Below are 24,236 nucleotides of genomic sequence, written 5' to 3'. Positions count from 1 at the left end.
AGCTTTGCCATGTCAGTTTTTCTTTCCTTTCATATGATGCCTAGCCAAAAATGATTGTAGAAGGATAATAATTTTATGTTCTTAATTTTTTATTATCTTTACATCTACCCTATTCCTATAAGCCACTCAATTTTCCTTTATTAAGGACATGATATTCTGTACTAATCTATATTTCTAGCTGATATTTTTATTTTAAGGTCTTTGTTGATTTGTTTCTGCTACTAGCACCATGGAGAGAAGTTGAGTTCTTCTTTACCTAATTTCAGAGCAAATTTATTAAATTTTTGGAGATAGTTTTGAAAGATGTATTATTTTCTATACTGATGTTCATAGATGTTCACTACTGATTTCACATTTAATAAAGTTTAAAGAAGCATAGAATAAAGTATGCATTTCTTAAATTGTTGTGACACCTAATAAATAACATATGTAAACATAATAACAGTATTCGATTTAAATAATCACTATTTGAAATGATTATTGAGTTTATAGAGTCACTTGGATTTTATAAAAATCTCTTTTTTTACTGCTGATGGATATTTTTTCACTCCAAGTAATGGGGGCCTTCATTCAATATAAGAGGATTTCCCCCTAAAGCTTTAATTAGAGAAAACATTTATTTTTACATTATGTGGTTTTATGTTACCACCCATTTGAAGGTCTGTAAAAATGGCACTACAGATACAAAGATTTATGTTTCTTCCAAAGGTCAATGGATCCAGAACCTGAAGGGTTATAAATTAACTTCAGAAAATTTAACATAGGCTATTGATATATGCCTTGTTACTTCCAGGCTTGATTCAGTATCTGGGGAAGCATTAAATACTGGGTGAACATTCTTAATAGATTCAGTAAGAGAATGACATGGACAAAAAGAAGAGGAAAAAGAAGCAAAAATTGGAGTTCTTTCGGGCACTCCAGGACTATAGCTTAGAGCTCACATTCAATGAAAATTTACAAACGTCTTGCATATATAAAGAATACTTAGAATCTATATCAGGAGTGTGTATATGTGCCCATATGTATGTGCCCATGCATGTGTGGTATGTGTGCATGTATATGTTCAAGCATATGTGTGGGTGTTATAGGGATTCTGTACACATAAGAAACCTGAGACTCTCAAGAAAAAAAAAAAAAAATGTTGAATATACTGGGGAGATGGTCATCCTCTAGTGCCAAGCCATCCAGATGCACAAATCACCTGTTTAAACCCCAAACATTGTCTTGGTTGGTTAAGAACCACAACTTGGGAATTCACACTGGGAAGAAATATCTAAGGATACACAGGGGTTCATTCATTAATTTACTAAACAAACAGCTGCAAAGATACAGCAAGGAAAAAGCTGACAAAATTCCTTCCATCCTGGAGCTTATATTCTAATGAGGGTGCAAGCATTAGGATAATAAACTATCCAAATATATTGTGTATTAGATTGTGATAAATCCTGTGGAAGAAAAACAGCAAAGAAGGGGAGAAAGGAGAGTGGATTGAGGAAGAGCAGTTGTCATTTTAGTTAGGATGGTTATGGAAGTCTGCAATACAAAGATGGCATCTGACTGAAGCTCTGAAAGAGGTGAGGGAGTAAGCTCTGCCAGTATCTGGGGAAGAGAATTACAATGCACTAATGAGAATGACAATGTAATAAGTTGAAATGGTAAGTGCAAAGGTGCTGATGTAGAGCAGGCCTTGAATGATAGCTATGAGGACAGTGTGGTAAGAGAGGAAATAGAAGAGGCATTGGGTGGTCTTGAGGAGAGAAGTAATATGATCTGACATAGAAGGTCATCCTCACTTCTTTGTTGAGAATATTCTGAAGAGGGGCAATGGCATAAAAAGGGATGTGGGCTAGGAGAGGAGATTATTACAATAATCTCAGCTAGAGGTAATGGTGGCTTGGGCCAAGGTGGTAGCAGTGAAAATGATAAGTGGTTGTACTCTAAAAATAGAGTCACCAGGATTGCCTAATAAATGAATGCGGACTCCAAGAGAACACCAAAGTTTTGGGTCAGAGCAAATAGCAGGATTGTGTCATTTACGGAGATGGATAAGATTGTAGGAGTCCTAGATTTAGGAGCAAAGATCAACTCATGAAAATAGATAAACATAATAAGAGAGGAAAATCTGAACGTTTAATGATGTTTAACATTTATCTGGTCCAGTCCCCAGAGTCTTAAGTTAGAAAAAATATGTAAATAATAAGCCACATCTCTTTCTGTGATAATGTATTCAATGTTCATATCGTAGTGGTTGGCACACAGCAGTTACTTATTATTTTTATTGTCAAAAATACTTTTAAGAGGTAAAAAATGTTTTGAGGAAGATTCTTAGAAAACTAAAAATAGAACTACATATGATCCAACAATCCGACTTCTGAATATATATCCCCCCAAAAATGAAAACAGGATATTGAAGAGATACCTGCACTCCTATGTTCATGGTAGTATTAGTAACAATAGTCAAGATATGGAAACCACCTAAGTGTTCATCAATAGATTAATGGATAAAAAAGTGATCTATACACACACACACATATGCAATGGAAAATATTATTCAGCCATAAGAAAGAAGGAAATTTCACCATTTGTGATAACATGAATAGACCTTGAGGGTATTATGTTAAGTAAAATAAATCGAACAGGAAAACAGAAAGATAAGTATTGTATGTGGAAAAGTGGTGGTCAGGGGCTGGGGGTGGGGAAAATAGGGAGAGGTTGGTCAAAGGGTACAAATTTTCAGCTATAAAGTGAGTAAGAGCTGAGGATATAATGTAAACATGGTGATTGTAATTGATAACACCATATTGTATAATACTTGTTTTCAAACGCACCCACACATGCAAAGATAAATATGTGAGGTCATGGATCTGTTAATTAACTAGCTGGGGGAGCATTTTAAAGTGTATACACATAAAAAATCACCAGGATGTACCCTTTAAATGTCTTATAATTTTATTTGTCAAGTATACCTCAGTAAATCTAATATTTTTAGAAAGTGGAAACACTCTAAGTGTCCATCAATTGAGAATATGACAAAATGTGGCACATTTATACAATGGAATTCTACTCATCAATAAAAAGGAATGAAGTGTACTCACACATGTCATGAATGGATGAAACACAAAAACACGTTCAGTAAAGAACCTGGACAAAAAGGGCCACATATTGCATCATTCCATTTATATGAAAGGTACAGAAAAGGCAAATCCATAGAGACAAAGAGTAGATGAATGCCTGCCTGGTGGTAGGAGTGGAGATGAGGAATGGAATGAGCAGGAAGTTTCTTTTTGGGGATAATGGAAATGTCCTGAAATTAACTTGTGGTGATTGTTGCACAACTCTATAACTTTAGTAAGTATTATTGAATTGTACACTTAAAACAAATAAATTTTATGGCATGAAAATTATGGCAACAAAGCTTTTTTTTTTTGTAAAAAAGAAAAACATAAACGAAAAGTAAAAAATGCTTCTATGAATCATTAAAATCTAGGATTAAGAAAATTTAAATATGTTGTGGTTTAAAAGAAGTAGACTTTTTTTGGCAGAAAAAGACTTTTCCAAGGAAAGTACAATCTTTATTAGGTATTGGGAAAATCAAATCTCAGCAGGGATTACGCTACACAAGTTCCTCAAGAAGAGAACAAACCTAAATGTCAAAAAATTACAGATACATGTCACTACTCGATCACTAGGAGTCAATCAGAAATAGGATTTTTTTAAAGAAAGATATTTTGTAACTGAGCAGGACCCTCTGGGGTCTTCCCAGGACATGCCTTCCCCATATTCTCTGCTTGAGCTCCTCTCTGAAGTACTTAGATAACAGTATCTGATGCCCATTTCCTAGCTGTTTTACAGATGTGAACCCCCCACCCCCACCACCACCAAATGGAAGGTGTTAACTACTTGATGACCCTTAGCACACAGCACCAGGCCTCCTGGATCCTAAGGACTCATAATGTTCATCCCTGGAACACCACCGTGTTACCTCACCATCAACCAATCAGAGACCTGTGCACAAGTTGATCACAAACACAGCGACACACCTCCCTCACTTGGCTTTTAAAAATGCTTTGCCAAAACCCTTCAGGGAGCTTGCGGTTTATTAGAGCTTGAGCCACCTGTCTCCTTGCATGGCCCTGTAATAAGCCTTTCTCTGCTACAAGCTCCAACGCTTCGGTTTGTTTGGTCTCACTGTGCGGCGGGCATTCGAACTCGCGCTGACAATCTGAAGAAACAAGATTGGCTATTACAAAACTTGCTTTGTGATTTAAAGGACTGTAGTTTGTTGCTTTCTCTTGGCAATCCCCAGTGCTCACTGCAAAGAATGAGCAATTGTTAGCAGTTCACTTCATGGATGGGAAAGATTTTCTTGGCACTAAAGCTATACACTTAAGGAACAGCATGTAAGTACTAGAGATGGAAATGTAAATGAATTCTCCCAGTTACCTGTACATTAAATTGCCAATTAAAAGTGCCTACAGCTATGTTTTCCTGTGGAAACTTTAAAGACTTGATTTTTCTTTTTTTTTTTTTTTTTTTGTGGTACGCGGGCCTCTCACTGTTGTGGCCTCTCCCGTTGCGGGGCACAGGCTCCGGACGCGCAGGCTCAGCGGCCATGGCTCACGGGCCCAGCCGCTCCGCGGCATGTGGGATCTTCCCAGACCGGGGCACGAACCCACATCCCCTGCATCGGCAGGCGGATTCTCAACCACTGCGCCACCAGGGAAGCCCTAAAGACTTGATTTTTCAACTCAGGATCAATAGAGCCTGAAAACTGTTTTCTTTTAAAATGAATAACTGTTTTTCATAACAGTATTATTACTTTTATTAGCAGTAGTCATAATAAAAATATTTAAGAGATTGGAAATAATAAATACAGAAAATGAGAATTTTTTAAAAATTGTCTAGATTGAGCCATAAGATGAGGTTACTTGGTTGTTTGAAATTTATTTTTATCGTCTGTGATTCAGGCAGGATTAAATCACAACTGCTGGAAAGCTACTGCTGAAACTTTGCAACTTAGATTGGGACTTGAACCCACAGTCTTTTTTTTTTTTTGGCCTTACGCGGGCCTCTCACTGTTGTGGCCTCTCGCGTTGCGGAGCACAGGCTCCGGACGCGCAGGCTCAGCGGCCATGGCTCACGGGCCCAGCCTCTCCGCGGCATGTGGGATCTTCCCGGACCGGGGCACGAACCCGCGTCCCCTGCATCGGCAGGCGGACTCTCAACCACTGCGCCACCAGGGAAGCCCAAACCCAGTCTTTTAACTGAGATCTCGCATCTGGTCTCAGGACTTAATGAAGCTCAGGTTCTTGATGTCTCATGGCAGAAAGAAGTCAGTGAGAGACAAAGCGATAGGTAAGAAGTGGATTTATTTAGAGAGAAACACACTCCACAGACAGAGTGTGGGTCATCTTGGAAGGCGAGAGGGCCCCAGGGTACGGGGTAGTAAGTTTTTATAGGGGTGGGTAATTTCATAGGCTAATGAGTGGGAGAAGTATTCCAGCTATTTTGGGGAAGGGGTGAGGATTTCCAGGAATTGGGCCACCACACACTTTTTGACCTTTATGGTTGGCCTTGGAACTGTCATGGCACCCGTGGGTGTGTCATTTAGTTTACTGATGTGTTGCAGTGAGGGTATACTGAGGCTCAAGATCTAGTGGAAGTTGACTCGTCCGCCTTCTTGGGCCTATTTGTTTCTAATCAGTTTATGTCGTGTCCTTGGGCTATGTCATTCTTTTAAATTTTGTGCCCTGCCCCCTTCCCTCCTGTTTCACTATCAGGCTATGTTCCACAGAGCAATAGTTAACTCTAATGTTGATAGTTAACTCAGATGTGATGATTCATAAAAAATAAGGAAAAATAATCTTCTAAAAATTGGGATAAACAAAATTAGAAAAGTTTTTTTTTCTTTTTTCTTCTTACCGTATGACTTCTCAAAGTTTGATATGTAAAAGCACATGGTAAATTCATATAGAAATAGAGTCTGCAGTGTTCTCAAAACTCATTTGACCGTGAAAACGTTTTACTTCTAAGGGAATAAGGGAATCTTGTCTACTGAAAAAAACCTTGCAACCTGAAAGTTGTGAGTTATGTTTTATTCGGCGGAAATTTTTAGCACTACAAGCCCAGCAGGCAACAGCTCAAGTAAACCTGAGAGAACTGCTCTGAGGAAGCGAGCAGGGAGCCAGGATATATAGTTTTGCACAACAGAGCAGGTAGTCTGAAAGTCAAAAATTACTGTTAATTAAAGAAAACCAGATATCTCAAGTTAAGGAATTTAGAGCTTTTCTATATATGGGAAAATTCAAGAGTCTGAGCTCACTGAAATCATTTCTTTGATATGCACCTCAGCTATCTGGGGCCAGTATCCTGTGGTTTTATAGCCTGAGTTTCCTCAGGGCTCACCCTGGGAAGTGGCTGCAGTCTGCAGGCTGCTAGATGGCAGGTATTCTTTTCCTTCCTGTGTTTCCTCAGGGCTCACCAGCTCACCATTGGTGGTAGCTGCAATCACTGATGACGGTGACATCTTTTGTTTACGGATACATCAGGCAATATTCCATTTCTCAATCTCATGGGGATAGTTTCTCATTTGGGGAACCACTGCTTTAATGTGGACCCAGACAGGTCGACAGAGTCCCAGTACAGGCTTGAATGCTGACTTAATTCTAAAACATGCTGTGGGACTTCCCTGGTGGCACAGTGGTTGAGAATCCGCCTGCCAGTTCAGGGGACACAACTTCAATCCCAGGTCCAGGAAGATCCCGCGGAGCAACTAAGCCCGTGCGCCACAACTGCTGAGCCCTCGTGCCGCAACTACTGAAGCCCCTACGCCTGAAGCCTGTGCTCAGCAATAAGAGAAGCTACCACAATGAGAAGCCTGTGCACCGCAACAAAGAGTAGCCCCCGCTCGCTGCAACTGGAAAAAGCCCGAGTGCAGCAATGAAGACCCAACACAGCCAAAACTTTTTTTTAATTTAAAAATTAAAAACAAAAATGCTATGGTCTCAAGATGCTGAATATTCATTTTCTTCTTCTGGGCAAGACCACATTTTTGAGACACTTTTGCAGTTCAGCTGGGACCACCTAGGCTCTGGTAAAGAAAAGAGAAGTGGAAGTGACATATACCTGTCCATATGAAATCCTGCCTTTCCTACATTCCTTTCTCTCCTGTTACAATGACCCTGGAGGCTGTGCTGAGGCTGGTGGCATCATAGAGTGATAAAAATCTGGATTGCAGAGTCACTGCTTAGCATATATCTGTACAGGATAAGGGGCTGACTTGACTGGTGTTGAGTGAGAAATGTTTAATGTTGGGATTCTGGGGTCTTGTGTAACTGTATTTTTGTCTGGACTATACTGCCATTCCATTTAATTCAGCTCAGTGAACACATACCACGTTCCTAATTTGGGAATGATTCCAAGGCCTTCTGTTAATAACATTTCTGCTTATAACACAAAAATAAGTGAGCCAATTTTCTTGGCCTTCGAGGCTCAGCAAACACAGATGGCCCATAATCTTCTGTTCACTCCAACATTTTATAACACTCTTGCCTTTTGTTTCGGCTGAGTTGAGTTCAGACTATATTCTGGTCTTTGTCTCCTCTTGCAATAGTTTTAAATAAGGCTTATTTCTTACTTGTTTAACTTTTCCCAGTGCAATTTTGGCTCTGACAAGAATGACTGCTGACAGTATGCTTTATTTTTTTTTACTTATTTATTTTTTTAACAACTGATTATCAATTTATTAAAAATGTTGATTTAAGTATCTGCAACAGTGATTTCAAGCTCGACTCCTGGCTCAATACTGATGGAAGCGACCTGCTTGACAATCTCAGAAGGACTGAGCAAGTCCATGAGTGGCTTGTGGATCCTTATCTGGAAACGATCCCAAGTCTTAGAACCTTCACCACAAAGAGTTTTCCTTGTAGTTACTCTCAGAATCTTGGTAGGCATCTGAACCAATCCTTACACTTTGAGATTCTTTTCCTTCTCGCCTCTGATCAGGTCAGCGTATACTACAGGGGAATAAAACTATATTTCAGTTCATTCACAACAAAAGCTGACCTAACAAATTGTAACCGCTGCTGGCTCAGAATAGCAAGTAAAGCTATCATCGTAATTCGACGCAGTAATGGTCTCCTCATCGCCATGACAATATGCTTTAAATAGGTAAGTGTGCTCATCATCACAAGGTGTCTACAGGTTCTGCTGAACCAGTTCTAATAGGAAGATACCTTATATTACTATTCTAGCTTTGTTCACCTATTACCCAATGTGGAAAATACATAAGCCATGGCTTTCAATATTTTCTGCACACCGGTATGAAGGCATGATTCAGTTCAAGATGGTTGGGCACAGTGGACCAGCTGAACTGCTCTCTGAGTCCCTTGTCTGGACTATAAGCTATACAAACCTTCCAGGTAAGCTAGAGCCTAGATAATTAACCTGGACTCATTTTCTGAGGACTGTGGATGGATGCTGTAGTTGGGCAGAATAGACTGTCAAGATACAGAGTATTGGGGATGAAATGGCATGAAATGAAATAAAATTGGAAGCTAAAAGCAAATTCAGGCATATAGCATTAGAACTGATGTCAGAGCAGAGAAAGAGAATGGAAATGGAGTTTGGAGAAATTTGCTGACCTTGCAGAGACGGGCTGTAGGGGCTTTTCTTAGTGTCCCCATAGCTTGGGCCTGGGTAGAGTGAGAGACATTCTGACAGCCATATTGTCTCAGGCAAACTTCGACTGCCTTTTCCATTTTCTTTTCTGTGACTTGCAACCCAGTAACTGTCTCACTCGTAAGTGGTGGTAATAAATACCCCACATATTTAAATAAAATATTTAGATATATAATTTCATGCTACCCTTTGACTTGGACTAGAAAAGAAGTTTTCTTTTGTTAAATGTGAACCAAAGTGTGGTTTCACAAACTTCATTTATAAATTAGGCAGATATGTCATACCCTGTGCACTTGACCAAAGGTTTAGATATGAGAATTTATTTTGTGATACATCCTTCGTCATATTTGGAACAATAAATTTGAATTAAATTACACCATTCATCACGCATCTAAATCCTATGAATTATTAATCACGAGTATTTGTTAACTGGAGTGGTCATGTAACCTATCGTCCAATTTGGGAAATGTTTAAGAATGAAAGGAGGCATAAATGATTGTTCTGGAGTGCTGGGTTTACTCAGCCTGTCCTGAATAAAGAGGGATGTCAGATAACCTATTGTTAACCCATCACATTTGGCTTTTGGTCCATGATAAGATAATACCACAGTTCAATAACGCAATAGTTTTCATAAAAACCATTACAAGCAGGAAGAGTAATTGATGACTTTCACATTTTATCTCAATTAAAACGTGATCATGTTAAAAAAAAATGCTCTCTCTGAACAGCCTACCATGCTATCTCAAATTATTAAAATATAATTAAGAATTTTCTTTCCCAACAATTTAATCCAATTTATAACAACCAATTTATCCAGTGGCCATCATATTCAAGTTGTGATCGATAATTTAGGATTCAGAAACATTAAGGGACTGCTAAGTACCAAGGTACAATGATTTGCAAAAATAGTAACATCTTATTGTCGTTAATTAGGACAAATGGCAGACATTAAACTGATGAAATGAGTAAGTTTTTAGAGGATAGATATGTTTGAACAGAAGTGATTCCATTCAGAGTATATGAGCAGGGAACAGTGCTGCAGAGCAGTGTAGACAAATAGAGTAACTTCACATCACTTGATGTCCAAAAGGAAGAAGTAACAATGACAATGATGGTTGACTTCATAGTTTTTTAGTTCTTATCTCTTCCTATGGGTTATATGCTATTAATCTTTAAGAAAGACATTCTTTATAATTCACTTCTCTCTTTTTACCTAGAGAAATTTTGCTTTGGAGAGCAGAAAAGTACATTTATTTGTTCTTTAAATTTTAACAATATAGCTTTCTAGTTCAAGAGGTTTCATTGAGTTTTTCTTTGTCTGTTAGTTCTGCAGATGGTCATAGAAACAGAATAAGTGCTAAATAACTAAAATAATATGGAATGCTTCCATCTGATCTGTTCATGCTTACGTGGGATTAGATTTAAGGAGTCCCTGACTATTTGTCTTTCAATAACATGTTTGATTGATGATAGAAAAGATGATGAAAATACATATTTTTGCCTTTATTTATTGTACTCATTATTTTAAAAGTGGGTTTCTTCCCCAGAGAATCCCTGATTTTTTTGTTCCTAAATATTACAAAGTGCCATTACAACCTAAGGAATATTTATTTTTCTAATTTGAAGCTATAACACATACTTTGAGATAAGTTGAAAAAATACTTCAAAAACAATGTAATTAATTAAAATAGAATGATATCTATTTGAGTTAAGAGTATTTAAATTAGGGTCTGTTCAAGACTAGTGGAGAGATACTGATTAATAAAGGAAGTAAAAAGGCTTATATAATTTATAATGTGAATTTCTCATGGAGTATTAATACTAAGAGTAATCTATAAAAGAATAGTCTCCAGATGCCCATAAAAAATAAATAAAATTAAGAAAACTTAATAATCATTAGAAGTCAGAATAGAGGAAAGTAATAATAGAAAAATAAACAAAGCTGGTTGAGCCACATTAGTAACAAATTAGACTGGAAAAAATGAAACTTTTGGCATAAAGGTGTTTAAGTAAAGAGTAGGGAAACAACAATTCACCAGAAAGATATAATCATAAACATGTGTGTACCTAATGTGATTGCCTGAATTGATTAAAAATTGTCAATATTATGAGTTATTGATGAATTATTGAGTATTTTATAACAAAACTTTCTGATACATTAAGCAAACAAATTTAATCAAGATCCAGAAAGTTTGCAAAACACAATGAACAAACTTTACCTCATGACTATATTCAATTTTACATACATGTATTATTGAGTAAACATCTACTTCTCAAACACACATGGAGCATTTGCAAAATGTAAATGTGTACTGAGTCAAAAGACATAATGTAGTAACTATTTGGGTTTTGTAACCACTCAGAGCTTATTCTGTGACCTAAAATAAATTAAGGTAGGAAGAAATTACAAAACAATAACCTAAAGATCAGGAATTTCTAAAGTGCTTATAATTAGCCATACTTATAAAAAGCTAGTTGGTCAAAGAGAGCATCAAAATGTAAATAATAAATATAGAGATGTAGGTAAGATTGTATTTGACTTAAATACACTATTTTTTTCAGTGAAATTAATAAGATATATATATGACTTAAGAAATTAGAAAAAGAACAATGGAATACATCTCTAGGAAGATGAATAAAGAAAATTATAATGCTGGTATGCATAGATTTGAAATTGAAAACCAAGCTATAATAGAAAGTATAAATCAGCCCCAAAACTGATTCTTTGAAAAGACTAATGAAGTAGATAAAACTCTGGAAAATTGATCAAAAAACACAAATTCAGCAATGGTACTGTACTTGATTACAAATATAGAACAGAATCCTATAAAATTCTATAAAAATCCGAAGAGAATCATATGAAAAATCTCAGGCCAATACAATTGGAAATGTATATGAAATGGACTTTGAATAAAAACATGTAACATATCAAAACTGAGTGAGAAAGAAATAGAAAACCGTAACATACCAGTTAACCATTAAATAATTTATACCAATAGTTTAGAAAATCCCCACAAATGTCTAAAACATTGCATAAAAAGAAGAGATAATCTCAGTCTTAAGTAAGTCAGAGAAGAGTAAAAGTGAAAATTGTCCTTTTTTATTTTATTTTATAAAGTTAATATAAACGTCATACTCAAAATCAGTTAGATACAATATGAGAATAGAGAAGTAGTGACTAGTCTCCTTTTGAACATGATGCACAATCTTACTTGAAATTTTGGCAAATAAAATAAAATTATATATGAATATACACAACACACACACACAGCGCATGCACACCCACCATGATTAAGGTGAACTAGTCCAAGAAATGAACGCTGGTTGGTTAATATCATCTAATTCGCCTCAATAATACAATTTTAAGAGGGAAGAAATATGTGGTCAGCTTCAATGGATGGATAACAATATGTTATTAAATATATAACTCAGTAAGTATATAAGAATCAACACCTTAGCAAATGAGCAATAGAATGGAATTTCCTTAATTTGATAGGTTAAGGGTACTTCCCAAAACTTTTGCTGAAATGTCACAACGAATTGTGAAACTAAAAAAACGTTTCCTCTAAAATTAGGAATAATAAAAACAAATCTACGCTTATGGCTTTTATCTATTGATATATACAGGCAACAAAATAATATCAAAAAATATTTAAAAGTTAAAATAATTAGAAGAAATTTTAAAACTTATTGTTTACAAATATTGGTTATTAGAATTATAAAAACTCATAACAATAACCAAATTGTTGGAATTAATGAGATCTCAGGAATTTTCGTATATAAACAAAATCAATCTCATTCATGAATACCAACAGTAAAAGTAATAGAAATATGCCATTTCCAACAGCAATAACAACTCTAAAATACCTAAGAAGAAATCTCACAAAAGATATTCATGAGCTTTATGGGAAAATTTTTTCCCATAAAGTTTATGGGGAAAAATATATTTTTTTACATTTTAGAAGATTTTAAAGAAGACCTCAGTAATGGATAGACATGCTATATTAATGAATAGGAAGATTTAAAAGCATAAAGATATACATTTTCTATCACGTTTTCTATAACACAATAAAAATTCTAACAAATTTTTCATGGAGTTTGAAAGACTGATTCTAAAATTTATAATTTAGGACTTGAGGACCAAGAACTTTTATAGGAAAAAAAATCAAAGTGCAGAGTACTCATACTATCAGATATCAAGAATTATATTAAGCAATGATACAGTAGGCTTTGACCAAGAGACAAGAAATAGGTCAATGAAAAAATATCAGGCTCAAAAAACAACTTGCATATTTAGGAACTTTATAAGTAGCAGAGATGGCTTTACGTAACATTTGGGAAAGCCTTGGGCTCCTTGACGATGGGCATCAAAAAACTATTCATACAAATTAATTACCTTATATCAAATGAATTAAAGCAACATGAATGCAGAAAGCTGAACTGTAAACATTATAAAATATCTCTATCAACTTTGGTTATTGTAGAATTGCTTAGAGAAACAGCAGAACCAAAATCGTAGGCAAAGATTGATATGACTAAATACAATGAGACTAAAATCATCTCTACGACAGCACCATAAATAAAGAGGGAGAATGAGCACAGCCTGGTAGAAGATATTGTAAAAGAAAGGATTAACACCATAATGTAAAAGAACTCCAATAAAGAAACAAGAAAAGACAATTCAGCAGAAAAATGAACGAAATACATAGAAAAGTAACACAGAGAAGAGCAAATCTATATAAATGACCATTAAAATACCAAAAAAGGTCATTCAATGTCATTATTATTACAGAAAATACAAATAAAAGTAGGTATTTTTATCATACCCATCAGACTGTCCAATTTTAATAAGGTCTCACAAAATCAAGAGTTTGAAAGTATATAGTTTAATACAGATTCTAATGAATAGTTAGTAAGGGTCTAAGTTGGTAAGTTCATTCGGGAAAGGGCATTACTTACCAAGGTAGGCATTACCTACCAAGTGACTCAGCAGTTCAACTGCTAGGTATCTACCCTAGGAAAATAGTCATACCTGTGTCCAGTGAGACATACCTGAGAACATTCATTATAGGATTGTTTATGGTACCAAAAATAAAGGCAACTCCTGAACTATCTATTTATAGGAGAATAATTAATTTTATATTAATTATCTAATAGAGAATATTAAATATATTTAATAGAATCAGCTGCTATATGGGAATTTAAGGAAAACTAGATTTATAGACATCTACTTTGATAAATCTATGAAACATACAGAAGAGATACAAAAATGCAGGTTTCAAAATCAGGTTTATAGTTAGAGCTAGTTACAAATTAAATAAAATTTTAAAATGCTCAGCAATATTTTATGTTATTTGCTGGTAATTACTCATGTAGTAATAATGTAAGAACATTCATGGGAATGATGTATCCCAAATTTACAATATTGCTTACTTGGAAGGACTGTACAAGTCCTAAATTGGGTGAGCTGACTAATGTGAAGGATGTATGCATATTCTATGGTTGTGAGTGAAGCCAGAGGTTGGAGCCAATGATGAGGACACCAGAGGCAAGAGATGGAAAACCACTGGATTCTTGTGAATAACATCAGATCATTGACTACATCCAAGCTGGAATTCTACGAAGGAACAAAGTGAGTTTGATTTGGTGTTTTCTTTTCATTGCAGGCAATAGCATCTTCTTAACTGCTATTACTCTCCTGTGTTAAGATAAATGGAAATACAAATTTTTAACTTTTCTGATATATCAGAAGAAATTTAAGGTTAAAAGACAATATAGTGTTCCATTTTACTCACAATCATAATGAATATGAGGTCATTTTGTCCTTCCTAGGCAATATTGAATATCTTTCTATAATCCTAAAAAATTTTGTGAAACTAACTTTCAAATGCTTCAAATAAAATATTTGGTATGGACTTTACACCAGGATTCAAAAATGTTGATTTACATAATGGAATTCATGTTTTGTTTTTTTCTATAGAAATTTGTTGCTTTGCAATTTGTTTGTTTGAGATATATATTTTTGCATATGCAATATGAAAGTGAGAACTAAAAGAGAAAATATCTCCAGGTGAGTATGAAAATGATGCTGTTAAAATTTAGAGTGAAAAAAAAAGAATGACTATTAAAAAGAAACTTAGCAGAACAGGTCTTAAATTGGTATTAATGAAGTCATTATTTTTTTTCCTGCATGATTTTCATTCAGCTTGTTTCTAAATATCCACATTAGTTGAACAGCATTATTTTTAAGAGTTAGCCGATCTAAGGGTTAAAAAATACATCTGGCATAGCATGTCACCTGTACTGGTAGTGAAAACTCATGTACAGCTTAGGAAGCTACTAAAAAAATCAAAGAAATCTCATATACTCATAATTCTTGCAAGTGTGATTCTTTGCAGAAAAAAGAGAGAGAGATTAAATAAAATAGAGCAAAATACAGTGATATAAAGCAATGCTTATTCACTTTTTGAAAACTTGCCTGGATGTCCTATCAAGGTAAAGTTTAAAACTAGGCACAACCATGAAATTTTTTTAAAAAAGAAACATTTGAAAGTTTTGTACATATTTTATTTTCTGTGTGTTTTTTTTTTTTTTTACAATTTGCTTGTCTTTATTAAGTGAAAATCAGGCCTTCAGCTTAAAGTACCAGAAGACTAATCTATGTCTGAATGTACACTCCAGGGCGTTACCTAAACAGGGGAAGAATTGTTGCCAAAGCACAGTAGCTCTGCATTGGAAGATGAAAACAGGTGGGTGCTCTGTCAGTGTACTAACTAAAACACATAATCATAATAAGGTGATCAGGTCATGGATAATTTTCATCATGAGCAGGTTGAATTCTATGCTGATGATATTTTTGAGGTCATGAATATGTTAAGATGCTCTAGGCATTCTATTTAGCAGAGGGATAGAGATGTGGATTCAGTAGTTTAATTTATCACAATTTTCCCCTAACATACTGGTGTAGACGGAATGAATTAAGTATATTCTTTTTTTTTTTTTTATTTTTTTTTATTTTTTTTTATTTTTTTTTAATTTTTTTTTTTTTTTTTTTAAGTATATTCTTAAGAAGGAAAAAAAAAGTTGCTTACTTATTTGTGTGCGATATTCAAAAAGAAAAAAGTGACTTAACGTTTTGTTCCCCATAGTGTCCTACTCATTGTTCCAAAGCAGGACACTCGCCCCGTAGGTGCCCTGCCTCAGGATGACTAAAGAAGAATCTGAGATGGTGACTCCCCCGCTACTAGCTCTGTTATTCCTTACTTTCATGGGTTCTTGTACTTCTGGAAAGTTGTAAACTGTAAAATTCATTCAAATGGTTCCTGTATCTTACTGATCTTGCTCTTTTCAGGTGCCCGTTTCGTGCTTTGTATGATTGATTGTAGGGAACCTAAAATTCCTTTTTGAACGAATGATAAAAGTCCCTTCCCTGCCATTTTCCCATGACTCGTGCTCACTCCATTGATATTTTCTTCATTGTTCCAAAGTTAAAACTTAGTTTTTCAGAGTGGTGAACTAAATGTGTTAGTATAGTTAGGGTTTGATCAGTGAATCTCTCCCATTTCAAAGTTGAGATGCTCCACTGGGCAGATAGTAGGTATTTGTGACAAGCTATACCAATTTGCATATCTCTTGACTGTTCAAACAGTCTGATGTATTGCATCAGAAGTAAAACTGCATACCCTTCAGCGCAAATGTTCGGTTATGTATGAGGTCTCTAATATTTAGCACTGCATGAAGTGATTTGAAGGCTTCACAGGGCTTAAAGTAATTTTTCTTAATTTTTCCTTCTCAGGTTCTCCTCTCTATGTCAATTGCCACCTGCTTCACCTTAAATGACAGTGTATCTGGAGGTATAAGCCTTCTCTCTCTCTCTCTCTCTCTCTCTCTCTCTCTCTCTCTCTGTTTTTCTCATAGATATTTTTGACCAGCAAATAAAATAATTCCTAGTGAAATATGCATACTCAGATTTTGTTCTGTTCTGGGAAAAATGTAAAATAAAGTGTCATTTAAAATTTGTAGATAAGAAAACCCTCCCTCAATGATATATTTATTAGAGAACAGATGCATTCTGCACATCTTTAAAATAAATATAAGGAAATATCAAATTAAGATCTTATCCTTAACAAGTTGGAGATACAACTTACTAAAGCATCACTCACTTATTCATACGTTCATCATTCAATAGTAATACATATAAATGCCCAGTATATATACATATATATAAACTTATTTTCGTTCACAACATAAGTAAATGTCCCTATCACTCCTGCACTGTCTCTGTCCTTGATTTACTCCCCCAAGAGGCAAAAATGTTACCACATTTTGTTTTAGACCTTCAGATACATTCTATGATTCTATGCATGTATACACACAATGCATATTATATGAATATTATAACTTTAAAAAATTGCCTACTATAATATTATTGTGCACCTTGATTTTTCCCTTACTTATGTAACTTGAGCATTAATTTATATCACTGTATGTAAAACGAACTCAATCTTTTAATGCAACACTCTTTTCAAACTTAAGTGATTATAAAGATAAAAGAGAGTGCTTTTTTTTTTTGCCTCAATATAATAAACCTTGAATGAGACATGCATTTTTATGACCCGATTTTCACTCTCCATTAACATGAAAACAGGAATAATACATTATATGTAATCAGGAACTTTCATTAACAAAAATTTGTTACTACAAATGTGAGCTTTCCCAAAGCAGACCCTGAAACAAGCATTCCTTTGAAAGCAAGTAATTATAGATTTGCTTAGAGGAGAAATCAATAAAGGAAGAGCAGGACAGGGAAGGAGAATTAGCCAAACAAGGTCACAGTTATAGGAGAATTCCAGCATCAGGTTAATGCAAAAAGGAGCCATAGAGCACAAATCAGACCTCAAAGAAAGGGAGCTAGGCTTTCGTATTTTCACATCGAGGGAAGCCTCTACTCCTAGGAATTTCTAACTCTATACAGAGGGTGAAAGCCTACCCAGGAGCCTAAGGGCAGTCTTCTGAGAAGTCTGCCAAGTGTGAAGCGTTAGAACAGTAAAATACAGAAGCTGAGAAATGAGTGCACAGACCAATACAAGTGTTTGGAGGCCATCTGGACAGTGCATGGGCAGTAAGAAGGAAACATATCATTGATATTAGACTTTTATTCTTTTCTAATATAAGAATTTAACAATATAAATTTTGAAGCACTAATTTAGCTGCGTAGCATATGCATAGCATATGCGTAGCATATGCGTAGCATATTTAGATATGCTGTTTTCATTTTCACTCAGTTCAAAATACTTTATAATTAATCTTGTTTCTTATTTGACGAGAGAGTTATTTAGAAATGTGTTGTTTAATTTTCAAATGATTGTGGATTTTCCTAATATCTTTTGGTGGTTGATATCTAATTTACTTCCTTTGTTGTCAGAGAACATATTCTCAAGGATTTCAAAGTGTTTACATTTACTGAGAATTATTTATATAGTTTACAATATGATCTATTTAGATGAGTGTTTTATGTGCACTTGAAAAGAAAGAATATACTTCTGTTTTTAATGGAGTGTGTATAAATGTCTATTAGGTTAATTTGGTTGATAATTCCATTCAACTGTTCTATATCTTTATTGATTTTCTTTTAATTTGTTCTATCAGTCACTGAGAGATGAGTACTGATAGCCCAGTTATAATTGTGGATATATCTATTTCTCCATTTACTTCTCCTTTAGCTTTATCTTCATGTATTTTGACATTATCTCCACTTTGATATGAGCCACAATTTTTTTAAAAAAAGTTTCCAAGAACAATCACAACAGGATATTAATATAAGCTCTAGGGGTCCTTGGTGAGGGCACTAAACCTGGGTAGTGGGAACAAGCCCCCATAAAACAAAATTGAACTCATCCAACTTTATATTCCAACACGCTGTTTCAGCATCTTCAATAGCTACTCCTAGTTTCTGTCAATAGTCATTGCTCAGATCATTCAGTAAGTAATCCCTTTTGTTCATTATCAGGGACACTATTTGCCTAATTGTGACATGAAACGCCTTAAACCTATTTAATTTCCTAGTGACACCAACAGTTATTGGGAAAGGACTCTGGAGCATTAAGATGGTCAGTCATTGGCTTGCATCCTTTACCTCAGTCTTGCATAGTCTTTCAGAAAGGAGGAATACTAGCTTCTGCCCAGGGATTGAGCACACTTCTTCAGGCACACAGGGTAAAAGAGAATTTGGAGGCTTGATGTTCTTGAATTTATCTACCCAGGCCTTCCTATCTCAAATCTCAAAGTCTTCTTCCTTCCCTTTCAAGGCCAAAATTTTCTGTGGGAGATTTGTTGAGGCTAGAAATTTGTTCTTTCAAATTTTGCTACTCTTGCAACTAGGTCTGAAGTCTGTTGGCCTTCCACTGCAGGAGATGGGGGTCTTATAAATCCTGCCATGAAGGCATTCTGATTTTCACAGTTTCTCAATTTGGAAATTGGTATGGGTTTATCATTTTTCCTTTTCAATGCATAAATTGCATCTCACAACAACCAACTAATTCCACAGTCTTAATACTTGTTATTTCCCCTAGTACCTCTTAAATGCCAGAGAAGTTGCAATGCAGGTGAAAGTCTTAGCAATTGCAATGATATATTATGTTACAAGTAATAGGGATATTTATTGTTATTTGGAGAGTGAATGATCTAATATCCACTGCCATTCATAGAGGTCATTTCCCTGAAGCACTTTTGTTACTAACTCTCTTAGGTTCCAGAAATAGACCTTAAGGTGAGTATTCAAATGCAAGTGATTTATTTAAGAAACACAGAAGCTACCCAACTTGTACTGGTATATTATTCTATCAGTCTTTTCTGAAATAGCTGGCATACTATTTAGTAAAACAAAGAAATAAATTAAATAATATGCTGTATTATTGTTTTTGGATGCCTAGTAAGTCACTTTCTTTCTTCCTCCCTTCCTTCCTTCCTTCCTTCCTTCCTTCCTTCCTTCCTTCCTTCCTTCCTTCCTTCCTTCCTTTCTTTCTTTCTTTCTTTCTTTCTTTATTTCTTTCTTTTCCCTGGTAACACCATACCATTTCCTTCCAAAACATAAATATTCAATAAATATGTAACCCAGACCTATCTAACTATAATATTACCCCATCACTCTGGCCATAATGATTGGCTCATGGATGGCATTGAAACACAAATAAAGTTGATCCAAATCCTCCAGGGTCTTAGCAAAAGAAAGGACACGTTATCTATTACTGACTCTATGAAGATATAACCTGGGATATTTCTGAGCATACTTCTCTCTTGTGCTATATTAAGAAAAACATGTGGCAAAGCACAGAAAGAATCAAAACTGAGATATGAAGAGAAGGTGAGCCCCTATGACATCAACCGTGCCCTGGATCCAGTCCTGTATCACTGACTCCTCCGCAAACATGTGGGCCAAAACATTCTATTTTTAAAATCTCATTTGTGTCGGTTTGTATTACTTGAAGGCAAAAGTGTGAGATATTACCCTTAATAAGCTGAAACTGTTAATATAATGAAACATAACTGAATGAAAACCACAATGAAATCCAGATGAAAATTGAATGATATACTTAACATTATAAAATAAAATTGCTATTAACCTAGTATTCACCTAGATGAAGGTGAGACTGAAATGTTTTCATATAAACAAAAAAATAGAAAAATTGCAATGAGTACACTTGAATTAAAAAGGAATGCTTAGGGCTTCCCTGGTGGCGCAGTGGTTAAGAGTCTGCCTGCTGATGCAGGGGACACGGGTTCGTGCTCCGGTCCAGGAAGATCCCACATGCCACGGAGCAGCTAGGCCCGTGAGCCATGGCCGCTGAGCTTGCGCGTCTGGAGCCTGTGCTCTGCAACGGGAGAGGCCACAACAGTGGGAGGCCCGCGTATCACAAAAAAAAAAAAAAAAATTACTATCTCATCCTTTACAGAAAAACTTTGTGATCTCTAACACACTCAAAATATGTAAATTATAAACGTAAAATTTTAAACAGAAAAATAAATAAATCCACAAATATTTTGTGAGATTTTAATGTATTGAAATTATAAAAATCAAAGACTCACTAAGTATAAGTAAAATTCAAACAAACAAATTACAAAATAGAATTAATAGCTTTAGAACACGGCACTCAACGTACAGAATATTTTCAAGTGGATATAAAATATTTATTAAAATTTAACATATTTTGGCTCATAAAATGTTTTAACAAATGTTAAAGGATTGAAATAATATAGAATATATTCTAATCATAAGCTAACAAAGACAAGATAATTATAAAATACTTAAAAGTTTGGAAGTTGAACAATATACTTCAAAATACACTATGGAACAAGGAAGTCACAAAGAAAATAGTAAAATATTTTGTACTAAACAATAATGAACATTTTACGTATCGAAAGTTGTTACTCAGCTCAAGCTATACTTAGAAATTTATAGTGTTAAATGAATACGTTAGAAAAGCATGGCATAAAATCAGCCATCTAAACATCATCTCAAGTAGTTAGAAAAATAACAGAAAATTAAATGCGAAGAAATAGATGGAAGAAATTAATAACAAGATAACAAGAAGAAGTTAAGTTAGTAAAATAGAATATGTATAAAGAAAAATCAACAAGAGAGTTTATAAATGAAAAAAAGAACATCCTGAAGATCCTACATGAAAATATTTATAGAAAAACACAACTAATGAAAGCTGACAGAGAAAAAAATAGTTATATGAAGTTATCTGTTAAAAACATTGACTCTGTCATTAAAAACGACCCCCAAGAAATGACCAGGCAAGATGGATGGCTTCACTAATAAATTTTTTAAAGTGTCTATCTGTTGAATTAGTAATCAATGAAAATTTTAAAAGCTAATAAAATTATATATACCTGGAAATTAAACAACACAAATAATTGGAAAGCAACATTTTAAAATTCCATTAAAAATGACATCAAGAAACCATAAAATTATTAGGAACAACTTTATCAAAATATGTGCATGACCTCTGCATTGAAAACTACAGAATATGCCTGAAAGAAATTTTTATGCTTTGCATGACTAATATCATTCAGTTTTCAATTCTCTCCTAATTAGTCTAAAGATTTAATGGACTTCCAATTATAACCAAAGACTTAATTGTGTGAAAAATTGACATGTGAGTTATAAAATTTATATTCATATGCAAATAATCTTGAATATACAAAGCAATATCAAAAAGAATAACAAGATTGTAGGATGTACACTATATAAAATCCAAGACTTACTATAAAGCTGTTGTATTGGCATAAATATCAACAAATTAATAAATAAAACAAACACAGAGTACAGGAATAGACCCACACTTATAAGATTACTTAATTTCAACAAAGGCCTGAAAGCAGCACAATGAGGAAAATGAATTTCTTTTTAATACATGGTGCTGGACTAAATGTATATCGACAGGCAACAAGAAAGTTAGTTCAGTGCCATCCCACACACAAAAATTATTTGCAGATGAGGCATTAATCTAAATACAAAAGCTAAAAGAAGCTTTTAGAGGAAAATGTAGGTGAATATTTTCTTAAGAGTAAGAAAAACATTTTTAGGACACAGAAAGAAGTAATCATAAAATGTTAAAGTAATATTTTAAACTCCACCAAAATTAATACTACTGTCCTTCCAATTCAGGTAGACAGTATCAGATTTGCTTCATGGCTTATTCAGTTAAGAAATCAGATAATATGTACAAAGCAACAATTTTCAGACATTGAACAATAAGGCTTCATAGGACTGAGGCCTTCAAGAGAAGGGAAAAAACATAGTAATGCTTACAATTGTCCCAGTTTTCTACCTGGAGGTAGTTGCCTGGTTGTAGGTCAGGGAAATAAAAGTCAAACAGAGCCTGGTTGTCTAGTTAAAGAGATAAAAATGGGAACTCAAGGATGTCAAGAAAGCAGTAATTTGATTTACGGTACCAGAAAAAAGAGAGCTGAACAGATAATGAGCCCTATGGATAAGCAGAGGAGTCTTGAGTCTTTGATTGAGTGTAGATATGTAATTGTGTGAGAGGAAAATACCAAAGGTTAGCAAAAGAACGACCAAGAAGCAATAGACCAAATACTTCCCAGGACTCACTCAATATGATAAATAGCTTATGTTCCCACCAGCCTGAAGAGAAAGACTTTGTCAACATAAGGGATTAGTGAAAAGACATCAAAAAGGGTCTGAATTAGCCTTAGACTAAATGCTGTTCAGGATCCATCATGAAGAAGCTTGAAGGCAAGTCTCAAAGAGAGCAAACTGATTCCACATAACTTAGCTGCATGCCAGGACAAATTCAAACACTATAGGAACACAACAAAATTCAATATTCAACAATTCTGTGGCCGAACCACACTGACTCCATTTTGTCAGTTCCATATTAAGTCCAAAGTCCTAATCTCACTGCACACCCCCTTCCTGCATGACTGAGCTTTAGCCTACTCATAAGGAATGCTCCCAAGTCAAATAAGTTCCCTATCAACTTTTACCCTTGCCTTCATCTGATATGATAACTGGAGGAATGCCTTTTGCTGATGTAGATGGTTAATTGTCATGAGAACCCCCAAGCAGAGGAAAAAACCCTGATTCCAGTTGGTGTGGATGTGCTTTTCACTTGGTAGTCAGATTCTATTTTTAGCTTTGGCTCCTTTAAATTTCCCTGAAGCCCTTTGGGTGGTGTGAATTGTAGCTGCAAATGCCTCTGGATCATAGTCTGCCGGATCCTGCCTATAAGTAACTTACCTACAATAAACTTCATAATTGCACTGTATAGAGTTGCCTGTTTTGTCTATCAGTCTCAAAGTTCCTTCTCTGTTCAGAGAATATTATTCATTATGTCTGCTTCCTAACAATGTAAAAATCACAAAGAATGGGATCCAATTAAAAAAAGAGACTTGCAAAAAATAGAAAAAAAATCCATAGCAAACCATTAGCAGAAGCAGATTTATAAACAATAAAGATCAATTGCATAAAGGATCAAAATAGAAAATAATGACAACACCAAATGTTGGTGAAGTGTGGAGAAACTGAATCATTGATACATCGCTGGTGGGAATATAAAATTATACAGCCACTCTGGAAAAAAGTTTGGCAGCTTATCAAATTAAACATGTAACTACCATACAACCTAGCAATTGCATCCTTAGGTATTTTTCTATGAGAAACTAAAACTCATGTTCCCCCCAAGACCTGTATGCAAATGTTCATAGTGATTTTATTTTTAGTAGCCAGAAACTGGAATCAGTCCAGATGTTCTTCAACAAATGAATGGTTAAATGAACTTTGATATATATGTAACATGAAATGTTATTCAGCAATAAAAGGAACTATTAATAGATGAAAAAACTCAGATAAGTCTTTAGGGAATTATGCTGAGTGAAAAAGTCAATCATAAAAGGTCACATGCTGTAACACTGCACTAATATAACATTTTGTAATGATAAAATTTTAGAAAAGGGCATATTTCTGGTTTCCAAGGATTAAGAGGAGGCGAGGAGGGCAAATGGGAGGTAGATGTGGTTATAAAAAGACA

The 24,236-nt window shown here is 34.8% G+C and overlaps 1 long non-coding RNA gene and 1 other non-coding gene across 2 annotated transcripts in view; both read right to left on the bottom strand.

Annotated features, from left to right (window-relative positions):
• LOC136792388 (uncharacterized) overlaps positions 1-24,236 on the bottom strand; it is a 516,901-nt gene that overhangs the window by 23,347 nt on the left and 469,318 nt on the right. The gene's annotated exons all lie outside the window — the stretch shown is intronic.
• LOC131740311 (small nucleolar RNA U54) lies at positions 8,083-8,149 on the bottom strand. The gene has a single exon (XR_009330901.1). It is a non-coding gene; the product is annotated as a small nucleolar RNA U54 (small nucleolar RNA).

Source organism: Kogia breviceps, chromosome 13, assembly GCF_026419965.1.
Source record: "Kogia breviceps isolate mKogBre1 chromosome 13, mKogBre1 haplotype 1, whole genome shotgun sequence".
NCBI classification, from domain to species: Eukaryota; Metazoa; Chordata; class Mammalia; order Artiodactyla; family Physeteridae; genus Kogia; species Kogia breviceps.
Note: the sequence above shows the minus strand (reverse complement) of the source record. Positions and strands in the feature narration are given on the sequence as shown.